Here is a 20,721-nt window from a genome sequence, read left to right on the forward strand (position 1 = left end):
GAACTTTTTTCATCAATATTAAGGAATTATTTACTTAAATCAAGCTCCTATATCTTACTAAAGTTTGTTTTATTCTAAGTGCTCCAAGATATTTGAACTAGAATCGAGACCAAAGACACTTGGTACGGTTTTGTGTTTTTGCAGTGCAGGTGATGAAAATTCAACCATTTCTTCATCCTCATCCTCATCATCGACTAACCCTGCAAAGTGTCAACACAGCTCAGCTGAAAAGCATGTAAACACAACGCCAGCCAACACACACCCTCACACACACTCCTGTTTAAATGAATTAGCGTTCGCCGGTGTGGCAGGACCACACACACACACACACGCACTCACGCACACACACACACACAGATTGGAGGAGTGAAATTCATAACAGTCGTAGGAGGTCGTGGACAAGCCGTCAGCGTGTTTAGAAGTCTCTTTAAATCCCCTCCTCGCTCTGAGCTCCTCACAAAAATAAAAACTAAACGTCTTTATTTCAGCTGCAGCTCGAGTTAAAACACTGCTGTGTTTAAACAAACTAAATATGACTGGGAGGTTTTCTTGACATTCAAAACTCGTGGATTTTAACTGCAACATCCAGGCACATTCATTGTTTTAAATGCAGCCAGAAACAGCAAAAGTAAAGAAATGTTAGTTTGGTTTAGCGGCAGCTAACGCTAACATCAAAGCTAACATCAAAGCTAACATCGCAACAGGAGCTTGTGAATAATCTGTGTGTGTTTAAAATATGTCTAATATTCTTCTGAGCTGAATAACATTTTTTATGTGAATAGGTGGCTGATGTTATAAATTTATACTTTTTTCTGCTCCTTTTCATTCATAATTTTTTAGTAGTTAGATAAATAAATGAAAAATGAAATGAAATCTTTAGTGATGCAGCTGCATGGGATTAATTTTGTGTATTTATTCTAAAAAAAAAGAGAAGAGGAGCATAGTGATGACTATAAGAAGAGTTTGATTCAGAACAAACATTACAGACCAACAAAAAGAGGTTTTGTTCTACAAAACAAATATCTGGATACGAGAATGAATAACAGCGACCATAATAAAATAAAAACCATTTAAATCAAAATGACTTTCAGACCCACAGATGTATGTAAACATCTGATTTCACATGTGACTCATTTTGTTACCACCGCTCTCCCAAACAATCCTCTCAGCACCACTAATTTAAAGTTTTTAGCTGGAACGTTGGTTTTCAGACGATCAAAGAAATAAATTAAAAGTGAAGCTCTTTGCACCTTGCATGTTTGAGTCGCAGCTGCTCCAGCTGTCAAGGACATAAAAAAGGGCAGAGCGCTCTGCCAATCTGTTCCTCCACGTAATAACTGTAATCTGCCCAGCTGAAATTAAACAGACCAGCGTGTGGAAGCTTCTCTGGCCTAATTATCATGTGTGTGTTTGCCAGTTGCAGAATCTGACAGAAAAATTACAATCCTGCCTCTGTTGTGTGCGATCGAGGAAGCTCTGGTTATTAAACAAAGAAATTATAAAGCCCACCATCACATTTACGTCTGGGAGGGAGAGGAAGGCGACAGGTGGAGGTGTTGATCTGTTATCAACACACACACACACACACACACACACACACACACACACACACACACACACACACACACACACACACACACACACACACACACACTCCAGATTTCCTCCTTTATTTTCCAACTACTCGTTTTTTTCCAGCACGATTACTCCCTTCTTCCTCCTACCAGGCGTCACTCGAGGCTTCGGCTTCCTCTTCACTCCATGCATTTGTAATCGGGGATTTCTCGGCTTAATCAAAGCCCACCTTCGCCTGCAGCTACACCTGTCACCTCTCTGCTGGGCTGGAAATCGCTCTGTGCGAGATTTTCCTTGATTTCTTTAAATTTTGTAATCAAAAACTCAAACTTTAGAGTGGTTTGGATCAATATTTATCTTTTCAGGCGTCCATTTGTTCCTAATTTTTCTTCTTTCTCAAACGCAACACTTATGTATCAAACTCGAGGCCTGTGGGCCAAATCCGGCCTGCCGCAGCTTTTTATGTGGCCCTGTAGAGTCTAGACCAGTGGTTCTTAACCTTTTTTGAGGTACTGAACCCTCCAGTTTCATATGCGCATTCACCGAACCCTTCTTCCCCCCCGACACACAAAATACTTTGCAGTATTCTGATTTAGTAATGTAATTATATTAGTTGTGTTACCACCCCCACACCACTAGAGGCAGTACCAACCCCGAAAAGATGCGACTAAGGAGCAGATTTAGACTATAGAATTTGGTAAAAACGGTGAGTTTTGCTGAAGTAATTAAAGACAAAAGTTCAAATCCATGCTGAGAGTGGAGCTCCTTCAATCAGGGCTCCTCCGCAGCTTTGATTGGCTAAGCAATGTAACGTGATCCTCTGCAGCAAGTGATGGCAAAGCGGGGCGTCATCACGACTTTACACAAGTGTGTCTTTACCTCCGCAGCAGAGGCTCCACCGAACCCCTGAGACCGACTCACCGAACCCCTGGGGTTCGATCGAACCCAGGTTAAGAACCACTGCTTTAGACTAAACACTAAATGTGCTTAAATATCCATCCATCCATTTTTTTTACACCCTTGTCCCTTAGTGGGGTCGAGAGGGGTGCTGGTGCCGATCTCCAGCTAACGTTTCGGGCGAGAGGCGGGTTCACCCTGGACAGGTCGCCAGTCTGTCGCAGGGCAACACAGAGACACACAGGACACACAACCATGCACACACACACCTAGGGGCAATTTAGACAGACCGATTAACCTGACAGTCATGTTTTTGGACTGTGGGAGGAAAAAAAAAAGATGCACAGGGAGAACATGCAAACTCCATGCAGAAAGACCGGGGCCGGGAATCAAACCCAGAACCTTCTTGCTGCAAGGCAACAGCTCTACCAACTGCGCCTCTGTGCAGCCGTGCTTAAATATTATGTTATCAAATCAATTCAGTTTTTATCCGTTTATTGCCAAATTATATCAATCAGTCGCTCCAGTTTCTTGAGAATTATCACTGAAATTCACACAAATCCCCACATTTTTTTGCATTAATAATTGGGTGTTTATTGCAGATTTTCTCAAAAATTGTCAAAAACTCTTACTTGTACCAAACAGCTGCTTCAGATTTAATTTATGTCATATTATAGTCCATGACCTGTACAGCGAGGAATAAAAAGTCCCATTTACCGTCAGAAATAAGCGCAAATATTTCCAAATTAGCACCATAAACACTTTGTTTTTTATTGCAAAAAATCCTAAAAATAATCACGAAATCCTGGAGGAACTGAAAAAATGTAAATTATTATTTAATTTTAAGAATTAATTGATATTTTAACAGTTTGTGAACAGGTTATATCAATACATTCTGGCCCTTTAGGGCATTTTTGATCCTGATTTGGCCCAAAGCGACACCGCTGGTAAATATAGACAATACTTAGTCTACATTTATCTTCCTCTCACTAATAATTTATTGATTTAGAATTATTTCATTATTATTGTCTCTCCACACTAATATCACTCAGATCACATCATTGTTTACTCTCTCTCTCTCTCTCTCTCTCACACCGTTAATAATATTCACTAATTAATGCAAAATATTTTCTGTTTCGTTTGCTTGTAAAACAAAATAAACTACTGATCAAGATATTATAAAAGTACACAACAATGTCTGCCTGGAAGAACAACAGAAAGAGAAGCATTAAAACTTTTTACAGCTCTGCAGCTGCACTGATTCTGTCCCTCCAGTACCAATTATATACTGCATCAATTCTCCAGCAGAGCTGCAACTTCTGCACAAACTATCAAAAACACATAAACGGCATTTTTATTTGCAAAAGCAGCAGCATAGCACATTGTTCTGCTGCTATGTCTGTGGAAATGTGTATTAAAGCGAGTCTTTAAAAGTGTTTTAAAACTTTCCACGTTTTTGTAGTTCCATTTGAGTCTCTAATATTTCTTAAAAACAACCCCCAACATTAAAAAAAGACGTTTCAAAAACCTCCAAAATGTAATGTTGCAAATCAGCAGGCACAGCCCGTTACCTAACAACCCCAGCAAATACCAGCATGTTACCTAGCAACCCAAAAATGGAGTTCCAGCACATTCAGTCAGCTGGTTTTACCACTGGCTGTGCTGTATAATGGCTGCTGGAAAAGACAAGTGTTTTGTTGTTAACTTACCATTCAGAAACCATTTACTGAATTCTTGTTGGTTGTGCAGGAAGCTCTACTTCTGCTTTTCAAAGACATACGGTTGTATAATTACACATCTGTTTGCAGACATTTTCACATGTGAGTGTAAACGTTGAGTTGGGGGTGTGGCCAGCAGCTTATTTAGGTTTAAAGTGACAAGACGCCTTAAAACGTCTCATTCTGGAAGGACTTTAAAATAGGCAGAACTGATCAAACTAAAATATCATCATTCTAAAAGTTAGTGAACATGTTTTCTGTATCCTAACCTCTTCAAGGAAGCACTCTAGGTCATCTATATTCTATCAAAGGAGTTTGAAAAAAATAATTCATGGTTTTATTACATCTGGCTTAGATTATAGTAATGCTTTCTATGTCTGCCTCGATAAATTGTCTGTCCAGCAGCTGCACACTGTACACAAAGCTGCAACTCGCCTTCTGACAAGAACCCAATGCTATGATCAGATTACACCAGCGCTGGCGTCTCTGCACTGACTTCCTGTTCCAGTCAGGGTCCAGTTCAAGACACTGCTGCTGCTGCTAGGAGTCCATCATGTCTGTCTGAACCGGTCCACCTCGACAGGTCAACGAGTGCAGCTGTGTTACATTTGGTGCATGTTTTTAACTGTAAACTAATGTCAAACTCTATAAACGTTTACATGTGAAGGTGTTTGTCTTTGCTGCTTTCAATGTTCAGTTAAAAATGGCAATAAATGCATATCAGTGTTTGATTTGAAACATTAAGTAATAACTTTAAGTAAATACATGTGGGTAATGTTTATTTATTTGGTTAAAAACATTCAAATGTAAGGGGGAACTGATATTTTGTTCCACATGTCATGTTGTTCCCTATGGGAAAACATAAACTGGCACACAGAGCCTGGTTACGAGAAGCTGAATGAAGTCAACAATATTCCTATATAGTTAATGCAGCCAGTGAGGTGCAGCTTTATTTTATTTGTCTGTTATTTACGTAAATCCTCTATAATTTAAGTTTGAGTTTCCTTTCCTAGTTCTGGCGACATTTTGGGGACATTATTAACAGACACTAAATGTTTGTTGAAATCCAAGAACGACGTTGAAGTAAGATATGTTAAGGAGTTACATCTTATTTAAAAAGTTAATTAGGGACAAGATGTTCTCCTCTCCCCTTTTCCTGATTATGTTTAACAACGAGTATTTCAAGTATGGCTGTAATGATTCCTCGATTAATTCAAGTTCCTTGATTATTAAAACTCCTCAAAGGTTTGTTAAATTATGTTTTATTATTTAGCGCGCCGTGTTGCGGCCGGATGATTATTTATGGTGCGCAACGCTCTCATTTATGCCTACGAGTTATTGCTAGCAGCATAAGGTTCAATTTTTAAGTTTTTTCCAACAATATTTAATTGATTTACAATAATGTCTGGGATTGTATTGTTTTTTGGGGGACCAAGGAGCATCCTAATGACTGACGTGATGCCTGGAGGACAGCAGCCTTCCTCCTCCCGGTGGCCGGTTCAGAGCGAACGGTGGGGAAGTGTGTGGCGGGTGCATGTATACAGATGAGCGGATAGACTGAAAACTGCAGGCGGCTGCTCTGTAGATGCTAACCAGAAGCTTTACGGGCAAACGGAAAACACATTTCGTATCATCCCAGTCCCAATAAATCTATGGTGCAGCGCATCGTGGCGGTACAAACCTGGTGGATGTTTGTTTATTTAGCATCCCCTATATTCTTCCTGAGGTCCATATCAGACATTACTATGAGAATCCTTTACAAACATTCACAAAAAGATCTAAACAAGATTAAATTCAACACAAAATTAAATTCAACTGCTTCAATAACTCACAAAGACTTGAGAAAAAACCTTACCACACAAACTACATCAACCAAATCAAACTCAAAATAAGTACGACAATCAATAACTACAAATATAAATTTAAACATTCAATCAATTCGATATTACTTAAGTCACTAACATGGAGACAGAGGCTATAAATTGATGAACAAAGTGAGAGTTCATGTAATAAACTGACTGAAGATGAAAAACTAAAGACTGGAGAAAAGATATTATTTAATAAGTGTCCTTGTGAGCCTGCTGCTTTATTATTAGGTTCAATATAATTTCAGGTTTCTGTGTAATTTTTGTCCAGTTTTGTTAATTTAAAAAGTCAGCTGTTATTGTTACAGGTAAATTGTGAAAAGTAAGTTAGGGATGCGTTAGTATGAAAAACCGGGCCGATGTTGATAGATATCAACACTGCTGTTATTTCAGTACCAATAATTTACCCAACTTCTTCATTCAATCACTCGATTAATCACAACAATGAAAACCAAAACAGTTCAGTATTTGTGTTAAGTTGTTTACCGGAGCATTTTCCCCGCTCTGTTCCTGTGATTACGCCGACACAAACCGTCCCTCCACGTTTGCAGAGTCCTCTCGCTGCTCACCGGGGGGGACACTCGGATTCAGCTCCACATTTTTTGTATTATTTATCCTCCTGCTTCATCTACGCAGGAAATGTCTCCTGACGTAAATCCGCCAGGGCCTCCAGGGCTTAAAGACGGCAACGTGGCGGCACAGAAAGTGGAACGGCAAAAATAAGCCTCCTCGGCTGTGTCGCAACAAGCGAGCTGACATGCACGCTTTCTGAATATGCGGCTGCAGAAATCTGAGGATGACTCATGTAGCCGCAGCTTCTGCAGAAACGCAGATTCGCCCGGCTCTGTTGTGACGGTGTAACTGGTGTGAACTCTCACAAACATCTCGCTACTGGAGGGTTAAACGTATGTAAGGTCACAACACACAAACAAAAAAAGAAACGAGGGAACGATGTAAACTGCAGTCCTCCACTGGGACCTTTACAGCTGAAACATTATGTGAAATAAATGCAGCACTGCAGTAAATAGAACCAGATATTTATCACTTTGACTGACAATAAATCAAACTAGGCTTTTTCTGTTTGAGATCAGCTATAATTACCTAAATTATTTGCTAAATGTCAAAAATAACGAGAAATATTTTTAAAATTATTATTATTATTTGTGTCATATAACTACGGAAGAGGATTAGGGCCACTGGGAAAAAAAAAAAAAAGTCAGGTTTTTTTTTTTTTTTCAGTAGCTCAGATTTTTTTTTCTCCGAATTCAGAGGGGAAAAAGTAAAAAAAAAAAAAAAAAAAAAAAAATGAGTGGCCCAATTTTTTTTTTTTAAAATAAAAAGGAAAAAAAAAAAAAAAAAAAATTGTGACCCAGACGAGCAACCAGCTTCAGAACCACAGATGCGAGTTGTGGCGGACAGCTAACTGACGTTCTGGAGAAAGATGTCTGATTTAAGTGACTTTTTACGTGCCAGAGGAGTCCCCGAAGCTTCCATTGCACTAATGGAAGAACAAAAGGTGAGTAAATCAAATGAGATAGTTTGGTCTCTAAATACAACGGTTATGGCTAGTTGTTAGCATGTTTGTTAGCTTGCGCGGTTATAGGAATAAGCATGATTTGCAATGATAAATCACAAAGCTGAATAAAGGACGGAACAGCTGTTGATTGCTGGAATTGTCCCGTAAGTGTTTGGTGCGTTTATTTTATTGTTTTTCTGTTTGAATGTTTTATAATGAAACTAAGGTTAGCTGTGTCAGCCACCTTCTAAATAAGATGTCTGCTGTTTGTGCAACCTTTAGTTCAGTGGAGGACAGAAACGTTTATATATGCAAATATTTAAAAGGAAAATGTATGACTTGCATCGATCTGGTGCAAGTCATACAGCCACCGATCTGCGGCTGGCTGTAGATCTGATCGTAAGATCCCTTCACCATATTTGCCAACACCAAAGTGCATATATTATTTTGTCTTACCGTATGTTTGTGTTACGGAGTTTAAAAAGTTACATTATGAAAACCACGAAATAATTTTCCTGCATTTTGTGATGTGTCAGCTCTGGACTGAAATTACATCTCACTCCCTGAGCTTCACTATCAGTACATTTATTGCACAGGTGTGGCAATGGTAGGCTTCATTTAACAAAACCAAACTTAATGTGATGTTTAATGTTTCTAATAAAATGAACTGTTAACAATATTTCCTTGTGTGTTTTTATGCATGACACCTTTTACCTTAAAGATACTGTATATTTCCAAATCTGTTTTTATACTTGCATGCTAATCAATCCAGTCCTTCCTCTTTTTCATTAAAATAGAGGATTGAACATTTTTCTGCTGCTATTACTGTAATTCTCCCCAAAACAGTAAATCGCTTTATGCAGGGACCTAAGGATACAATCTTAAGGGTAACTTTAACATCGATTTGCAGTGTAAATAATTGTCCTTTCTCATCTGTTTGTGTGCAGATTGACTGTGATGTCATAGGTCTCATGGACGATCCAACACTTGAAAACTACCTACCTTCCTATGGAGACAGAATTGCTGTTTTCAACTACTGCAGAAGCAAACAGCCATTGTCCAAAAGAAAACAAGGACTTCTTCAAAAGCTTCGTGAGAAAATGAAGAACAGAAAGGAAAGTCCAAAGGAGACATCGACACATGAAAGTCCAAAACAGAAAAAGAAGCAAAGGGGAACACAAAATGTTGAGATTGGATGGATACATAATGACGGAAAAACTACCAAACAGGTGAGAGCGAAGCAGGGAGGAGGCACTAGAAAAATTCAAATGGCCACTGATGCTGGATTAAAAGACATTCTTCAAGAAGGAAAGACCCTTTTTTTTCCTGATGGTACATCGCCTAAGGGACCTGAATCAGATTTTGAGTTTGAGGTTTGGGACTTTAAACAGAGCCACCTTACTGAAGACACCAGCCTGACTATTGGCAAAATGTATGAAGCAGCAAGACTGTCAATGTTACGCTTCTACATTGCAACAAAACCAAAAGATCCAGGAGAAGATAACAGTGACACATCTGAAGTTGTATTTGTGTTGGAAAGCAGTAGCAGTGAATTTAATCCACTGCAGGTGGTGGAAGTCAGGAGTAATTCTGTTGAAGTCCTACATGGTTCAGAACTTTTAGATGATTCAGAAATTACTTTTGGTCCCATTCTAGATGCTGAGGAAGATACAGACGACACATTAATCTATGAGGGTTTTGTTGTTCCCCCCAGTCCAGCAAATCCAGAAGATACAATCATGATCACTGTACGCTATGCTGACACTTTACATGACCTTATTACTGCATTCTCTGATGACAAGATTATGAGTAAAACACTGAATGTAAAGCGCATACTTCCAGACAACACAGAAGAAGCAGGCACTGGCTCAGGATTACTGAGAGATGTTCTCACTTGCTTCTGGAATGAATTCTATGAGCGATGCACCCTTGGTACAACAGTGAAAGTGCCATTTATCCGTCATGACTTTACCGCTGAAAAATGGAAGGCAGTTGGGCGAATCCTTTTGAAAGGCTACCAAGACTGTCAGTATTTTCCAAATAAAATTGCAATCCCTTTTCTTGAACAGGTGCTTTTCAGTAATGTTTACAGCGATTTTAAAGCACATTTTCTACAGTTTGTGAGCTGCCAAGAATGTGAAGTTTTGAGGGAGGCAGTTAAGAATTTTTCTGCTGTTGACCTTGATGATCTTGTGGAAGTTCTTGACAATTATGGCTGTAGAAAAAGAATCACTCCTGAAAGTTTTCCTAATATTCTTGATCAAATAGCTCACAAAGAGCTTGTTCAAAAACCAATGTTCGTCATTGACTGTTGGAGGGAGATCATCTACCCACATCTGTCCCTCAGCCCAGAGGCACTGAACAAGCTGTTCAAAGACCTGCAACCAACTTCCAAAAAAGTCTGTCAGCTGCTGAAATTTGCTGTAGATTTAAATCCAAAGCAAAAGGAAGTAGAGAATCATCTCAAAAGATTCATAAGAGAGCTGGATTACATTAAGCTTCAGAAATTTTTGCGATTTTGCACTGGATCTGATCTTATTGTAACAAACAGTATATTTGTGGAATTTCAAGATATGACAGAGTTCACTAGAAGACCTATGGGACACACATGTGGAAGTACTCTGAAAATAGCAGACAGCTATGAAAACTTCCCAGATTTTCGTTCTGAATTCAATGCAGTTCTTGAAAGCAATGTCTGGGTAATGGACATTGTTTGATTCATACTGGAATGCACTACTTTTGAAATGTTCAATCAGAGTAGAGCAGAACTGCAAAGAAACATAAAGAATATGTATTTTGAACTGAGAGAAATTATTCCTGTTTAAAATAAATTGATGGAAGTTGCCCATTTCTGTTGGAATCTCAGTTTTGACTAAGAATATTCAAGTTTCTTTTATTGTACCTATAGTTTCACATTATACAATGAAGTTGCCACACAAAACAAATGAATAACTGTTTATTACATCCAAAAGCATCTTGACTTGATCTCACATCTCCAGCTGCTGGATAGAAACATTCAATGGTAACAAGAAAATATTGTTAGAGACATATAAAGTTATAATAAAACTAGCTTTTAAGCTTTCTTTAGTAGAACACATATTAAGTGACAGTTTAGTTAAATCACAAATTCTTTTGGTAAGGAGTAAGACTTATACATTTATTTGTTATTTAGTAATTGGGTCTAGAATAGATGTGGAATAATACAAGAAACTGATTTATAGTGAAACTCTTACACAATGTTTCAACACTTGCAAATGGTTAATATGGGTCAGTTCATTTGAATTTCTTATGTCTGAAAATGTTTTGTTTTTCATTTTTATTTTCAACACACATCTGTTAAGGATCGTTCAGGTGTTAATCTTTTGTATTTGCTGTTGAATCCAAATGTACAATAGAAAGTTATAGAAAACATTCTTCAACATTTCCCTTAGTTTTATAAATGTTCTTGTCACTAAGCAAATGTGCTGTTCACCTGTCATCAATCAAGCTGTGTGATTGTTTCACACAGCTTTTAAAGAAATCCATTTGTTCCTAATGTTATAAATAGAAACTATAGAATGCAGTGCAAAAGCTGAGGTTATTTGATCAAATTCAAGCTAAATTGTCATGTTCACAAATGAGCAATTGATCTAACACCTGCACCAATGTCCTTGTTGTCGACAAGTTACAGATTTTTGGTATTTTATTAAAAATTAGTACTTGTTCCATCTTTGCATCTGAGATGACATGTTATTTTTGATACCACAAAAGCAACAGTGTTCATGATCTTTTATACTAACTTACTGGTGCATACAAGGTTATATTCAATCTCAAAGTTTGTTTTAAAAGTTAGGTCATTCTAATGGCCATGTTATTTGGAGTAGCAAAACAAATGTTTTTTGTAATATTTTGCTAATAAAATGTTACTTTACCCAATACTTTTCTGTTATGGTTTTCAATCTAAATTAAGCTAGTTTTTCATTTGAACAGGTCTAATAACCAAAAGTAGATAAACTGCTGAATTTGAAGAAAGTTATAAAAACTCTAAAAAAAAATGTTCTCATGTTTTTTTGGAATTTAGCAAATACAACTTTTTTATTTATAACTAACTTAAAACAAGAAAAGTTCTGGTGGTGTGGTGCAAAAGCACAACCCATGTATGGAGGCCTCAGTCCTGCACGTGGACATCATAGGTTCGAGTCCCAGCCTGGTGACCTGTGCTGTGTAGCTTCCTTGCTCTCATTACTGGCTTATCTAACTTCACAGGGAGAAAAAAATTTAATTACTTTTTATCAAGAATTCCTAAGTATCTGTTATCAACTGTACTATGCAACACTTGGTGAACAAAACAATGAAGTTCATTTGTATTTCACAGAAAGCAGGTTTATAAATTTATGACATCCTTTTGCTGTGCTGCCATTTTGATCACATCTCATACATCGTCAATATCTTTAACAGAACAGCATTGCATTTGAAGAAAAATACATTTTTCATGAAGTAGCATATTCATTTAAAAATAAAAAAGCATGCCATCCAAACTGTATGTTTTTCTTTTATCAGCACAGTAACACCTTGAAAACTAATGTTAGGTCATATCAGAACTCTACAATTAAATTATAACAGCAATAAACTTTCATGTTCTAGAAGAATGACATCAAAAATATGTTTTCTTGCTCACAAAATGTCTTTAAATGCAGTGCAGAGGGCACCTATCAGACATTACAAAAACTATCCAATGGCAGGACTGAGATAAACAGCAACACTTTTTTAATTATCTTTATGCACACTGAAAGTTGCTAAATACTTTGAAGTATTTCTTCTCTTAACTTTATATACAAATCAGCAGCAATAAGCGGATCTCTTGGGGGCTCCCAGTTGTTTTCTACCATAAGCAGACAACAAAGTTCAAAGACTGTTTCATCACAGGGATATTGGCCTTTTGGTGTACACTCTTCCATACACACAGCGACCTCCTCCATAGAAACAGGTTTGAGTCCATCCTCAGCCCTGTGCAGCTCTGGAAATGAGTACATCACCACTGGTCGACCCGATACTGCACCTCCACTTGCCCGGATTTTGTGCGAGTTCCATGTGTTCACAACATCATCCAGGTCATCCTACATAAAATCATCAGAGTATAAATGTATGAAGCTAAATATGTAATAGTAGCTTTTGCTAAAGATGAGGCTTATATTAATCAGCAGATATAGAAAATGACCTCTAATTAAAACCAAGCAACAAGAACAAAATGGCAATTCCAAAACATTTTATTCTGTGTGAAATGATTCCCCAATCTATTGTAAAATTATTAATTAATGGATAAAACTTATTTCTGAAACTATACCCAAGGAAGTGTAGGGGAACAGATTCCCAAGTAATTTCAACTATTTTACATAAAAACTGATGTGCTTAATGCTTATGTGCTGAGAAGGTGCTGTTATGTAAACTGGTAAAATATATAAAAGCTTTTATTATTTCTGGTAAACATACCAGATTTGCCTTTAATACTTTTTAAAACAGAGACATTATAGTGAACCAGTAAACACTTTTACCTGAATAAGATTAAGAAAGCAGAATTGGATAAGGCTTTTATCCAAAAAGTCTCCTGTAAAGTGACCATCATCCAGAAAGGTTTGAAATAAGTTCATCCAAAACTGTGCACTCTGTTTGCGGAGGATTGACCACCAGCCTTCTATGCGCTGGTTGGATGTACTTCTTCCATAAAGGAAACTTTTGTCCCCTGCAAAACTGTCTGTGTGGTTTCGCCGCAGAAATATCTGCATTTGTTCAACACAAATGTTTTCTGTGCCTCTGTCAGCACGTATCCTCTCTGGACATCCGTTGACGCATAAAACTGTTTTCAAATAATAACTTGCAATCAGTTTGGAGTCATTGTTTGTGGTATAAGCCTCCATCCATAAAACATGTCGGCTAAAACCATCTATACAACCACTGATAGCAATACCATAAGGTTTTAGTTTATCATAGCCATCCATGTGCCAGAGCGCATTTGGTCCTCTACAATTGTACTGACGTCTTCTCAACCGTCGTGCTCGTCTCAGTTCCACACCTTCTGGGTCAAACAATTTGATTAAATGTCTCACAGTGTCTTGTGACACCACAAATCCACGTTGAACCGCACGAAGATGTAGCCACCGATAACCTTGCATTTGTCCATTAGTCATTATTTGTTGTTGGACAAAGGCCAGCACTTCTTCGAGGTCAGACTGATTCTTTCTTCTAAACAGCCCAAGTCTTCTGCAAATTCTTTTTAGAGTTCGATTACTTAATATAGTATGATGACTGTGCGCTAAAATGTGAAGGATTTCTTTGTTACTTAAAGACAGTCTGAAGTAAAGCGTAATGATGTCATCCAAATCTGACATTTTATAGCTTCTTTCACTTTAAGAAGGGAACAGTCTTTAGCAGAAGGCCTTTTTTTCCTTTTTTGGACAGTTTTTTGCTTCAGCAGAAGTTGAAAACAGCAATTCCGTCCCCATAATTTTCCAGCTTTGCTGCGACATCACAGTCAATCTGCACACAAACAGATGAGAAAGGACAATTATTTACACTGCAAATCGATGTTAAAGTTACCCTTAAGATTGTATCCTTAGGTCCCTGCATAAAGCGATTTACTGTTTTGGGGAGAATTACAGTAATAGCAGCAGAAAAATGTTCAATCCTCTATTGTCTCTGTCGCTAGAGGACCCAAATTTGGGTCCTCGGCGCTTGCCGCAACAAGATCAATTAAAAACACATGCTATACATTTATCAATATAGGCATATTGCATATCCACATAAAGGGAAAAAGCTCTTCTAAATGATAAGATCGATATTTTCTTCCTCAACAACACCCAGATTGAACACTAAGCAGATTAATAAAAAGAAACGCAATTAGACGCTAACGAGGCTAACGAGGCACACCCGGTAAAAAACGCAATAGTAAAAGAGCAAGGAGGCCCGATGTACAAAAACTATTAATCAGAGTAAAGCCGAAGCTCTGAGGTTTTTAACAATACTAGAGTCACCACGCAACGTGCAAAACTCAATGAACCAGCAGCTAAAGAAGACAAACAGAAATAGCTCATTTCACGAAGGTAAAATCAAAAATCCAGTCCTACCTTTGCCGTTTCGTGGTCATAATCCATATTAGAGTAAATATTTCCACCTGGTCCGATAATCCCTTTTCCCTGAGTACATCTCAAATGGTTTTTGGTTAGGCGCAGAGGCATTTCCGTGTTTTATGGGGATTGACGTTACGCCGGGTGAAAATTGGTCAATTTACGTCACATGCCTTTTTTTAGCTGTAATTGGTGAAAGACTTTAGTTTCCGTATTAATGTCAACGCCCTCAGATTCTATTGGCTCTGACGGTTCGAACGACATGTCAATCGTCAAAATTGACCAATGGGTTCCCGAGAAACTGCCCCGCGTAGTTTTGAAAAAATGAATGGGGAATTGGGAGGTTTTACGCACAGAGCGCAGAGCGCAGCTATTGTAATGTAATTATGAGATATATTAGTTTTTACTTTGATCATATCATTTTGACAACTTAGTTTTCATTGCTATTTGCATTTTCATTGTTATATAATTCTATTTGAAGTGTTATTGTGAGTTAATCTGGTCCATTTTCAGTCTATTACAATTTGTCTATTTTTTTTCTCTTTTTATGAATGAATGCAATGTGGATTTTTCAAAAGAACCCCCAAAAACAATTATTAGATGTAATTACTTATTTATGATAAATAATAATTTATTATATGAAAAGAATAAATGATTAAAACAGACCCTACAGAAATAAAAACTAAGAAAGTTCAAATGGCACAAATTGTGCCAAAATGGCTCATTTGGAAGGTCCGCCTAGATTTTTATCTAGTAGTACCTCTCTAAAACTCATATGATTAACTTTTTTTTCATGAAACTTGGCACAGTAAAAGATCAGATTGTGTACTGTTGTTGCTACTTTTTTTGGCTTTCACTGCATGTTTTGAAAGGAGCATTCATAGATTGAAGTGGTTTTTTTTAGGCGGAAATTGATTTTTTTCTTAATTTCTGCTGTTTATCATATTAATACACTTTCCTCAGTAACAGGCAGGATGGTTTTTAGAGTTGTAACATGTTCCCTAGGGTCTTGCCTTTGTTTTGATACCAAAACAATTAAAATAAACTCTGTAGTTCTTGAGATACATTCAATTCATTTTGGGCATGTTATTTTCAGCCATATTGCTCAAAAGGAGGCCATGTGCCGATCAGGTTAATGAAAAAGAGGAAGGACTGGATTGATTAGCATGCAAGTATAAAAACAGATTTGGAAATATACAGTATCTTTAAGGTAAAAGGTGTCATGCATAAAAACACACAAGGAAATATTGTTAACAGTTCATTTTTATTAGAAACATTAAACATCACATTAAGTTTGGTTTTGTTAAATGAAGCCTACCATTGCCACACCTGTGCAATAAATGTACTGATAGTGAAGCTCAGGGAGTGAGATGTAATTTCAGTCCAGAGCTGACACATCACAAAATGCAGGAAAATTATTTCGTGGTTTTCATAATGTAACTTTTTTAAACTCCGTAACACAAACATACGGTAAGACAAAATAATATATGCACTTTGGTGTTGGCAAATATGGTGAAGGGATCTTACGATCAGATCTACAGCCAGCCGCAGATCGGTGGCTGTATGACTTGCACCAGATCGATGCAAGTCATACATTTTCCTTTTAAATATTTGCATATATAAACGTTTCTGTCCTCCACTGAACTAAAGGTTGCACAAACAGCAGACATCTTATTTAGAAGGTGGCTGACACAGCTAACCTTAGTTTCATTATAAAACATTCAAACAGAAAAACAATAAAATAAACGCACCAAACACTTACGGGACAATTCCAGCAATCAACAGCTGTTCCATCCTTTATTCAGCTTTGTGATTTATCATTGCAAATCATGCTTATTCCTATAACCGCGCAAGCTAACAAACATGCTAACAACTAGCCATAACCGTTGTATTTAGAGACCAAACTATCTCATTTGATTTACTCACCTTTTGTTCTTCCATTAGTGCAATGGAAGCTTCGGGGACTCCTCTGGCACGTAAAAAGTCACTTAAATCAGACATCTTTCTCCAGAACGTCAGTTAGCTGTCCGCCACAACTCGCATCTGTGGTTCTGAAGCTGGTTGCTCGTCTGGGTCACAATTTTTATTTTTTTTTTTCCTTTGTATTCTAAAAAAAAAAAAAATTGGGCCACTCATTTTTTTTTTTTTTTACTTTTTCCCCTCTGAATTCGGAGAAAAAAAATCTGAGCTACTGAAAAAAAAAAAAACCTGACTTTTTTTTTTTTTTTTCCAGTGGCCCTAATCCTCTTCCGTATATAACAGACAAACATTGGACATTCAGAACGATATTAATGTGTTTTCACTGAGCAATTAAAAATTATTTAGGCAATTTAATGTCACAGCGGAGAGTTGTTGTGTTATTATTTATTTAGCCAAGTATCTGGACTCAACTGTCCGTGTCCGATTCTGCTTTCCTCATGAGTTTGGTGACAAAGAAAAAGTATCTGAATATATCTGTATGTTTTGTTAAGACAGCAATGCCATAATTTCTCGACACCTATATGAAACTGTTTGTTTTGAAGCTGTTTGACAGTTTTCATTACCTAAATTGGAGTTAATTAACTTAATTAGGCCTTTGGGGACTCCATAATGATCCTTCATTTGCTTCAGCTGTGAGGCACAAATAAATCCCATCGAGATTTTAAATGCGAGTTACAAATAAAACAAAGGAGCTTCCACTAAGGCTGAGAGAGAAGATTATTTCATCACGCCTGAGAGGCCTTGGGCGTACAGAGATTTAAAACAAAAAACGTAATAAAACCACTGGAAGACAGTCCAAAGTTTCATCAAGAGCCCTTAGCTACTTAAAACAAATAAGAAAAACCTCTGTGACTGCAAGACATCTGCAGGCTGACCGACAAAAGTCTGATTCAATGGCTACTGCAGGACAGCACAGAGTAGAGCCATCAAAAGTTGACGAGTCAGGAAGAATCGAGATGGAAACACAGAGTTTCATGAGTCAGAATGAAACCCAAGAAGCTGTTTGGACATTTTTATCACCAGAAGGAGAGCAGTAATTAGAGAGGCCAGGGTAAATATGGAGGAGCTGCAGAGATCCACAGCTTATGCTGCGTTCGCAACAAACGGGTTTCAAAAACGACGCTTCAAGTTGGGCGTGCGTCGACTCTGAAGTTAGACGCTTGACATGTTGCTCTCGACACGCGTTGGGACGAGCCGTTGCGGATGAAACTGACAGAGTGGCACTAAAAAATGATGTAGTGAAAGTTTCTGCAATCACAGCAGAGGCTCAGATGTCTTTGCTGAACATTTTGTGGGCAGTTTATATTGAATGAACAACGGTGGCAGCTGATCTCGCATTGCCTCTTGCCTTTTCTTTTTCTCCCAGAAAACAATGGCGGATGAAAGACTAAGTGTCTAGGTTTTATTTACTGAAATCATTTACTGGGCGCTGACGAAGGTCGCCATCGGCGCCGTTTTCATCTCACAATTTGATGACCTGCTGCTGACCCGCATCGGTGCCTGAATCTCCTGGCAGGACACCAACTACAGGTCGCTACATCACGTAGCAGAGTCTCTCTGATTGGTTGACGTTCTGTCGTTCAGATTTTCCAACTCCAGTGTCAACCGCTTCAGCTTGATGCGTTGAATGCATGAAACCTGCTGCGCTTGGTGTGAACGCAGCATTAGACATTAGAAACCACAAACAGGTCAAACATCTACCAGGAACATCACAAATAACGTCATAAGAAAGACAGACTGTCTCGAGCGTGTAGAGGAGAGAGGAAGTGTGGAAGAAACTCTGGTTCAGAGCTACAAACATGCTAGCTTAAAAGCAAAACTAGCTGCGATTCCTTTACAAATATTTGCAAAACTTTATCAGTATTAGCGCCATTGTCCTCCAACTACTTCCTGTTGTCGTCTTCCTTTTCTCTGGCAGTTGTGACGTCTGGTTATTAGTATCAAACTTGTGTGATGCAAGAAAAAACCCAGCTAGCAAGCAAATGTTTGCACGACGTCCGTGAACGTAGTCTGAAAGTCAAACGTCGAATGTTTGGACCTGATGTTCAGCAAACGTTGTTTGAACATTCACTCTGAACATTCGTACCCAATTAATCTTCTTTTTTTGCTGTCATTTCACTTGATTTAGTTTTTATATCTTTAAAACTTTTATGACTGTTAATTTTTATCAATTTTTTATTTGATAAAAATAAAAAAGTATGCACTTATACAAAGTGCATACTTCAGAATGTTGTTTGAATGTTCTTGAACGTCTTCCGGACGTTTTTATAAATGCTGCTTTAAAAAACTTCCAAAAAAATGGAGGCATGACAAAGAGCTTTATTTCTCCCTACAAAATAAATGTTAAGATTCTTTTTGTTACTCTTACTGTTATTCTAATGCAAATGTCTATTATGTCTTAATAAAAAATAAATAAATAAACAAATGTTCGGACTTGACGTTCGCCGAATTTTAATATATTCAAAACCTTCATGGTGGTTAATATTTCTGACAAAGTCTCTTTTTTTGTCATTTTAGACAGTCTGAATGTTGTCTGAAAGTCATCTGTTCGCCCGTGTGTGTCGTTTAAAAATTGGGTTACTAGCTTCAATACCTTTATTTAGCCAGTAGGGGGCTCCGCGCCCATCCAAACATTATCCTCGCAATTCAAATAATGGTTATAAGTCCGATTTTTCTCATTTCCTTTCCTGCATAATCTACGTTGCATTTATTCAAACGTAATGTAAACGTATCTCAAAGGAGAGTAATACTTAAATAAAAGTCCAAGAAGTACTTCCATTTGGAAAATATGAATTTTCTGCAGAGTGACGTCACTTCCCAACTCGGATTTCTGCACTTAAAAAGCAACGCAAGTGATGTCCGGCGGACGTCCTTTGGAGTTTCATTTGGACGTCGATCAAACGTAATCACGGGACGTTCGGCGGACGTTCAAGACAACGTTTAGCGGACGTGCGCCAAACATTCAATGCTAGCTGGGAAGTGTTTCCATTTCAGTTTTGCAAAAATACACAAACTTTGTTACAAACAAAAAACCCCACCTCATCTTAGAAAAATCTTATCAAAAACAGCTTTTGAAATTAGAGTTTTTCCATTAAAATTGGAAAATTTAATGTCAAAATTAGCAACTGTCTCCCCAAAAACAACTAAATGACCTGATAACTGAACATTTCCTACTCACAAAGACTGGAGACCGTCACTGGGGAAAATGGAGGTTCTGTGAATGGATGTGAATACCAACATTTTCCAGAAATGTAAAAAAAGTAAACTTTTTTTCTTCAGCTCATAAATACGCACTACTATCATAAAAACACCACTACACCGTAGTGGATTTCGTCACGGCAGTGTGAGAAAATGCACCGCATCAGTTTTCAAAGCCGCCGTAAACATGGAGTCCCTCGTACTTCTTCTGCAGAGCCGGTAAACACCAAACCAGTGAGACGCAGTGGAGAGGTTGGCTCCAGTCATTAACCTTGTAAATCCTCAGCCAGCCCCTGTGATTAACGACGCCCCATTATGTGCTATTAAACAGCACCAGAGGAGGGTCTTTTCTCACAAACCCAAACAACGTAGCACAGCTTCAGAGAAACTCTCACTGTACTCTCCAACAAAGACAAGAATAAAAAAACAGAAAGCCTGGCTGGCACGCTGAGGAATGACCCGGTGTGGCCCGATATCCTCTGACTGCGGCCACATGCATGTCTCTCCTCCCCGTCTTGTTCAAAGCTCTGTTATTGTTTATGACAATAGAAGTTGGTGGATTCCCCACAGCGGGCGCAGTGATAAGGAAAATACTCTCGACACAGAAAAGAGGCTTTTACCATATAAAAAGGCGCAGGGAGAAAAGACAGAGGGGGAAGAGGAGACGAAGGAACGCATGAAGTGAGGGAAGATGGAGGCGCGGGGATGTGGGGAGGGAAGCGGGGCCGTGTGGCAGGCAGGCAGGCAGGCAGGAGGGGGAGATAAAGGCAGAGCTGTATTCCCTGATGTGGCTTCTGTGCTCTTCGCAGCTCCTGCTCCAAGGATTACTGCATTTACACTTCAGCTTAAAAATAGCCCCCGTGATAATTTAT

At 38.2% G+C, this 20,721-nt stretch overlaps 1 protein-coding gene and 1 long non-coding RNA gene across 2 annotated transcripts in view; both read right to left on the reverse strand.

Annotated features, from left to right (window-relative positions):
- samd12 (sterile alpha motif domain containing 12) overlaps positions 1-20,721 on the reverse strand; it is a 145,494-nt gene that overhangs the window by 10,153 nt on the left and 114,620 nt on the right. The gene's annotated exons all lie outside the window — the stretch shown is intronic.
- On the reverse strand, positions 11,962-16,766 carry LOC145553821 (uncharacterized). Its single transcript, XR_014089866.1, has 3 exons — positions 16,598-16,766; positions 13,103-14,084; positions 11,962-12,667 (listed from the first exon to the last, which is right to left on the reverse strand). It is a non-coding gene; the product is annotated as an uncharacterized LOC145553821 (long non-coding RNA).

This window comes from Poecilia reticulata, chromosome 11, assembly GCF_904066995.2.
Source record: "Poecilia reticulata chromosome 11, P_reticulata-male-v2, whole genome shotgun sequence".
Classification (NCBI taxonomy): Eukaryota; Metazoa; Chordata; class Actinopteri; order Cyprinodontiformes; family Poeciliidae; genus Poecilia; species Poecilia reticulata.